The sequence below is a fragment of the Anas acuta genome, chromosome Z (assembly GCF_963932015.1).
Source record: "Anas acuta chromosome Z, bAnaAcu1.1, whole genome shotgun sequence".
Classification (NCBI taxonomy): domain Eukaryota; kingdom Metazoa; phylum Chordata; class Aves; order Anseriformes; family Anatidae; genus Anas; species Anas acuta.
The window spans coordinates 59518533-59526411 of NC_089017.1; the positions used below are offsets into that span (position 1 = coordinate 59518533).

The following is a 7879-nucleotide window of genomic DNA, read 5'->3' on the forward strand; positions in this document are numbered from 1 at the left end:
TGTACTGGAGTGTGGGACATACATGTGTGGCACAGAGAAAGGAGGGACAGCGGGAGAGGGCTGCTGAGGAGCAGGCAGACACAGCAGAAGTCAAGCACTTTGTTCACTGGGAGCTACAAAATGCAACATGCTGTTGAAGGTTAGAGTGGAAGCTCCCTGTTCTTTTTGGCTAGTGATCCAGGAGCTGCAAGCAGCTGCAGCAGGAGCAGCAGCAGAGAAGTGTGGTGGGAGCCTGCACAGGGCCAGGAGACAGACCAGCTGCAAAGGAGAACACCTACAGGTGCTACCAGAGACCTCCCCTGGTGCTGCAGTGTAAATGCCTCACAGGTGCCTAGGAGCAGTGACCTTAGGAAAATAGCTTGTTTCATGGTGTTTCCCACAAATGTCTAATGTTAACTGTCTTATTTATTTATCTATTAATCAATTAATTAATTTATTTATTTTTGGAACAGTTTTGCTGAAGCTTAACTACAGCTTCTACACAAATAGATCTGCATGCATTAGACATAAAGCTTGCCAATATATTGTACCAGATCATTTGACTTGTTCATATACTCATGAACAAGCAACCAACAGCACTTTCAATAAACATTCTATGTCATGGAGTTGGTTGCATAGCTTAGACTTTACTGTGAGTGTGTTCTGCTTTTATCATTATTACTTTGCTTCATCAGTCTCAGAGAAATCTTTGTATGTTCAGGAAGGAATATTAAATAGCCTTTACCAAGCAGAAAATGAAATCAATTTGCTCCACAGTTAATTAAAGTTTTTTTCATTTTTTCAGTGTAGTTTTTTGTTTCTCAAATTTTCCTTATGTTAACAGCGTAAGAATGAACTCTGGAAATGTCATGTATGTGATGAGGGTCCTGCTTTTGAGTAGGACATGAAGCATGACATGAAGGTGACTAAGAGGTATTTCACCTGTGCATTCTTTTTTCATAGATAATTATTTCATTTCTTCTATTTCCATGAATACAACTGCTAATTCAGACGGGTGGTAGAAAGTTCCTTAAATATGGGATATCTCTTACATGACTACCCACAAAGAAGTATGAAAATGCAGTGCTGGAACCACAAGAACTAGCTTTGACTTCTGAATGCAGCTTGTGTACACACTGAGACATTAAATTTTTGTATGGCTCCTCAACAGGACTGTGCTGAGTGATAAGATCTAGATTGCTTTAGACCTAAACATGTGGCACTTTTCTGGGCATTTATATATTTGATTTTGGAAGATTTGTTATCCTTAGATCTTTGAAATACCAAATGATCTGAAAGGAAAAGGTAAGGTTTTAAGACCAGATGTTAAAATCGTGAAAGTCATCTGCATGAATATCTGCATACCTGCAAACCTAATTTCTATTTATTTATTTCAGTTTAAAGTTAAATCAAGTATTAATAGGAGCAAAACACCAGAAGACAAATCTGTCTTACAATTTATAACCTAACTTTAAAAATCCTAAGGTCCTTCACACCTAACTTTACTAGATATTAACTTAAATTTGCCCCCATTTTTTTTTTTTAATGTTATTTAGGTAATGATCATTTTTTTCAAAGATGTTTTGTCATCCTCAGGCTCATCTACATAACACAATTGAACTATGACTAGCATGGTAGTTTATCCACGCCAACCTCATAGTGCAAGCACTGGCAGCAATAACAGCCATTGCAGCAGCACAGTCTTAGTGTGTGTTATCAGAAAAGAAACTCTCCAGGGACACTTAATTAAATTAGAAGCTGTATACTAGGATGTGATACAATTGCACTTTCTTGGGCAGACATATCTTTACTTTCTCATCAAAATCACCAGGAAGGTTAGGAGCACAAACCTTTATTGACTGCCAGTAAAATCTGTTATACTAACTCATTGAGGCACTTCATAAGTCTTCCTCTAACTTATCTTTACAGGACATATATGTAATAAATATAGTTCTTCTATCTGTCTATCTATCAATCAATCAACAGTTGGGGCTGTTTGAGCTAATGGCAAACTAGTGATATACTAACAGTTCTCACCAGGAGAGCAAAGCATGCTGCATCTTTGTGAAAAATGTTGCTCTTCTAAATCTGTTATATAGGTAAAACATACTAAGTGATGCTATTCTCTAAGAAAATATCATTTGCTACCTCTGTATGAATGGGGGGTGGTGGTGGTGGTGGTGGTGGTGATATCAAGACTCATCCTCCATCAGCTTTTTTGTTATATTTCATTCTGCTGTTGCACAAGGCAGCAAGTAAGTGTGTGTCACACTGACAGTGGCCCAGCAGCTAATGTGAGTCTTTAGCATCACAAGTCCCATTAGCTTTTAATTTATGAAGAGACTGGAGCTGTATGGTTGACTTTGTAATACTAGCTTTGGAACAACTTCTCTGATGCAGTCCAGTTTAACTTTTACCTACAGATATCAATTGCCCTGACTTTTGTTCTGCACTTTATGAGGTAACAGTACTCTGTTAATTTCTCTTCATTCTGGAGACTTAGAACAGCTCTCAAAGCTGACATAGACACACAGTTTTTTAAAACACTCAGTTATTGCTGATTTAAGGTCAGATGTTGAGTGACATTTCTGTAGGAATCCTCCACAATCAGTTGCAGAAGCTCTTCAAATGAAAAAAGTAATATTTCAGTTCTTAAAAAATATATCTAAGTATAACGCATGGATTGCAGACATGCAGGGTAATCCTTAGAGGAGCTAGTGAGTAACATTTTAAACTACACACCTGAAAGAAATAGGATTTAACATTCCATTTCAGAGCTAGGTGGTTTAAGAGCTGATGGTTTTGTCTGGAACATGCAGAAAAATCAATCTGATTTAACTTCTAAAGTGGATTGGCTAAACCACATTAAATGTCTGTGTAGCCAACTCTCATTTATAATGTATTAATTTACTTTGGAAGTAAATTTAGTTAAATCAAATTAGGACCACTTTAATTTTGAATGAGAATGTGAATGTAACACAGTTAAAGTAATCACAACTTTAAATTCACACCTCTTGTTAACCTGAATTTGTTTTCTTGAGTGTTCCTGGACGTATAAGCTCTAAATCTCACTGAAGTCAATAAGCGTTTCTTCAGATGTGCGCTCGTACATATCCAGATAAAACAGAGCAAGCAAGACAGCCTGAAGGCAAGTGTGTCCTGACAGCCAGGACTGCTGTGGTGCCAGGTGATGCACAGTCTCCTATCGAGTAAAAGCCATGGTGGAAGTCTTACCTCCCAGTGCCTGAACACTGCAAACATGTAAAACCGCCTACTGTCAACATTTCATTATGTCTGCGGTAGCCAAATTTTTGATAGGGGAATAATGTTATCAAGGCTGACTGCCGTGGGCTGCTACCGGTTGACAAGCACCACCACCTATAGCAGCTGAGAGGCACTTAATGAACAGTGGGTGTTGATTATACATGCCACGTTCCCTGCTCTCCCTGCGAACGGCAGACGTTAACGACCTGGTGTGCCGTATACCTGATGGCCACCCGCTGCTGGGTGTGCATGTGCTGCAGATAGCTTGCTGCCTCTTCGTGGAGCTGCACGCAGAAGAGGCTGAGAGAGCACTTATGTGAGCTATTGAAAAAACAGTGGGAGATGTGAAGGAGGAAGGCAGGGATAATACAGCCTCTAACAAGGCCATCTTTGCTCTTGCAGTGAAGATTAAAACTTACACGAGGATAATCAATGTGCCAGGTGGACTGCAGGATTTCTGCCCAGAATCTCTCTTCAAGAGCAGCACAGTGGGATGGCTATGTGACTGGAAAGTACAAGGGCATGACTGTGGATCTAATCACTCAGTAATAGCTGTATGCAGATGAGATGACTGCGTTGGAAGGTGAGAGGAAATCTGGGCATCAAAGCTCGGTTGATTACAATTTGCCTTTGTGCAGGTAGAGCTAAATCTCTTTGAGACTGTACATCTGAGATTTTTAAGGCAGAACAGCATGGCTTGCAGCGAATATAAACGTCTGTGGTATAAAAAATCACCAGGTTGCAAATATTGCTATCACAGGTTTTTGGAATGAAGAAGTTAAAGTTAAAGGATAGGATAGGACAGGACAGGACAGGATAGGATAGGATAGGGTAGGATAGGATAGGATAGGACAGAATAGGATAGGGTAGGATAGGACGGAATGTGATCCAATTCTGTATAGTCTTACTATAAAATGTGGAAATTAAAAAAAGTTACATGGTAATAGTCACATAGACTATTTCTCTTTTCCAAGTGATAAATTAGATTTAAAAGAAGACATTTAAAAAACAAACAAACAAAACAAACAAACAAAAAAAACACAACTACAACAAAAAGACAAACCTGTATTAGCTGAATTTTACATATTTTAAAACAAATCATGAACTTTTACACTTTTAACACATACAAGCCACTTGACAATTTCAACCTAATATGAAACTGTGCACCTACATTTAAACGAAAATTTATAGCAAGTTCACATATAAGTAAAGGATAACATGCTAAATCTATGTTTTGAAATTTAAATGTACAATGGCTCTGTCTTAGAAGAGCAACATTGTTACATTTGTTTAAAAGACAGGAGCAACAACAAAGGGTTTGGTATTCATGGCCCTGTGGCTGAATTGTCATATGCACATCTGGCTTGCTTATATGTTATTAGTGAGAGACAGGAAAAGAAAGAAAACACAGTTGGCAGAAAATAGAGTGCATATGCATAACAATGCATGACATATTACATTTTTGCATTTGTTGTCACAGTTTTCATTCCAATTTCCACTAAGGTACCATTTTAGTTATGCTTGGATTCTAACAAATTTCCATCCAATAACATTTTTTTTTCTCATTATCACATAACAGGTTCAATTTATGGACGGCTGGCTGCTTGCTGCTGCTGTTGAATGTGGAAAATCTGCGGTCCTAGTTTACAGTTCCAGCACTGTCAGAAGCTCCTAACGAGTCACCAGGAGGTCTGTGTACACAGCAGTATGAATGCTGGGCAATTCTGAGCCCACGGCAGCTTTTCATGGGTGAGCCTCCCACTGCCTTCTGTGAGAGCTGGCCTGCAGACCTGATCCTCCTGAATTTCACTTCAGCCATGGAAGTGAAGTGCATTGTCAGGGAAGTTTCCCCTGACCTGACTAAATACTGTTTACCCCAGCTTCTTCTTTCAAGCAGTCTGTCAAACAAAAACGCTCAGTGATCTTTTAATTCAGAACCTGCATCTCAAGGTAAAGGAACCTTCCTGTGCTCCGGGGCAAATCATAATGAAAATTCCGGGTTTAACAACATCATCTTAATGGTAAAATACTTATTTTATCCTTCTCAAATGCATGTAAACTATGGGCCCTCTATTATGATTATTTATGGTTATCATTTTGGCTGCTCTGAGCAGCAGTGTCTGGGCTTAGTTGTCTTCTCTGCTCAGGATGAAAAATGAAGTTTGAAAGAATGTTCATTACCTTCACGGCATGTGTTGACTGCACTGATTCTTCATCTGCCAAACTGCATATGCTGGCTTCTGTCTCATCTGGAGACCTCTGGAACTAAGAGCAATTGATCAAATTAATTCTAATATAATCCCACACAGACCCTGCTACCACTGCAGCTTGTTAACCTTATATGCAAACAGTTTATTTAAACTATCTGGATGACATCATGAAAACTACCTTCAATACATCAAACAAGGAATGAAATGAAAGCCCATTTCAACATTTTTTCCAAGATATGATTTGGGTTTTGCTACTTCTTTCTAAAAGATAAAGTTTGGATCCTCCAACTGAAGTAATTTAAATTCAGTTGGCCATACCTCTTAAATTACTGAGATTTTTCCCACTCTTAAAAAGAAAAAGAAAAAAAAAATCAACTAAAAAACAAATAACCTTAAAGTCATGAAGTTCACCACAGTAGCTTTGTTTATTGCACAAAATAACAATGGAAGGATCCTAGCAGCAACCTTCTGAAATCGCTATGACCTTTTCTTTCTTGCTGATAATTCTTGTTCCTGCATTTTGTGGACCTTTACATCAAAATCAACTCACTGACAGAATTCTATCACTTCTTGTGGTCTCCAGTCCACATAATGCCACCTTAGTGCAGCTACAGTGTTTGGTTATGTGAAATAAAGCAGTTTGCCATTGGTTGCACCATTCTGTGTGCTTCCTACTGCCACATTGGCAACCCATGGTCAGGCACTACTGATGCCACTAGTAAGTGGTGCCCTGTGTAGTGACCTTGCCTAAAGTGTGAAAGAGAAAAAATGTCTTTGATCACACTGTCACAGTGTAATATATCATTTGGTATAAAAGTAACTATTCATAAACCAAAAAAAAAAAATTTAAAAAAATGCCCAAATTCCCCAAAACATCAGAAACTGATTCTCATATCAAAATAAGACTGAGGACACAGGAGTGCATATGACTGATCATGATTTATAGGTGCAGATTGTTCCCTACTGCTTTGGGGTCCCAGCCATAACTAGACACAACACTGAATTAAAGATAGCACAGCAGTCTCAGCTTCAAGATTTCCTATAATTTATCACTTTAGCCCAAGCACTTAGCCATGATGATGTCATATTTATATTAAACTACTTTGTATAATATTTCAAAAAAGCAAAACACAATAATAAAGGTTTAGGAAGATATTACCAGGATCATAAAGAGAAATAAATAAATAAGTAGTATCTCCCAGCCCAGTCATTTTCCCTTACCACTAGTGCTTAACTACTTAGTAGCTAAGAGCTGTTAGACCTTCCAGTACGGACTACCTCAGGGAAAATATTTAATACTTATTAAACATAGCTTCTGAGTGGGAAGGATGAAGGCTCTCATGAGAGCACTCCTAAAAGGACAATACATTGTCATCATGTCTTGTGATTATTATGCTACTTAATAAGCAAAAGTGTCCTTTTCAGGTTTCATGGTTCTCATAGGTTTTCATGACAGCTTCACAAATTCTCTTGGCTCTAGACTAGTAGGCAGTTTTCCCAAAACGCCGCCGTTGTAGTAGAAAGGATATAACACTCATTAAAGTATATTTCTTCTAGAGTTGCTCTATGCTATGTACTATATTCTGTGTTCTGGTTAGAGCTAATTGGCAACATTTCAGTAAAAACGTTTTCTGAAAACACACTGAGATGTGAACTTTTTACAAAAACATCATTTTCTTGGATCAAGGGCAAATTTTACAGTCAAAGTGAGAGACATAATTCTGAAATTATGCTGTTTTTCTGGGACGTAGGAGCCCTAAGTTCAAGGACCTACTTTACATCATTTTCTTGAAGTAATGTAGGAGACAACGTCTACAATTTGGACAACAAAAGAAGATAATATTATTCTGGTTAAAAAAAATACCTGATCTGTTTAGAAAAGAAAATAAAAAAAAAAAGGGGGAAAAAAAAAAAGGGCATGTTTCTGAAGGCATTCCTCCAAATAGCTGTAAAGAAAGTAAAGATATCTAGCAATAATGGTGTACACAATGCTGTAGGATTTTGGAGGATATCAGCATGTGAAATGTATGATGTATGGCACTTGTTTTTTAGCTTTTATTAAGCAAATACCAACTGAGGCAATATATGGCTATGTTTTACATATCAAAATTTCCATATCTGGTTTGTGTGCTGCAGAACCACCTTTTTTTTTTTTTTTTTGGTATCAGCTTAAATAGTAAAACGTTAGTACATTTTCCCACAGACCTTCCTTCAAACACAGAGTAGGCCAGTGATCCTTCAGTCTGTCAAACATAGACAAATTCACTAACATAATTAAGTCAAAAGTGAATCATATTGGCAGGGCTAGTAGGCTAGTAGGTTGCCTTCTCCTAAGCTGTCCACCAACTATCATCTGTTAACTAAAGAGGGAAGTGTAAGAACTTCTCCTTACAACGGGTAATTGGTGAGAGGGCTAGAAAAGAAGT

General features: G+C 37.9%; 1 long non-coding RNA gene across 1 annotated transcript; it reads left to right on the forward strand.

The window, feature by feature from the left end:
- The first annotated feature begins 3425 nt into the window (after nt 1-3425).
- On the forward strand, nt 3426-7214 carry LOC137848303 (uncharacterized). The gene is made up of 3 exons (XR_011091265.1): nt 3426-3559; nt 3646-3826; nt 4823-7214. It is a non-coding gene; the product is annotated as an uncharacterized lncRNA (long non-coding RNA).
- The last annotated feature ends 665 nt before the right edge of the window (nt 7215-7879 follow it).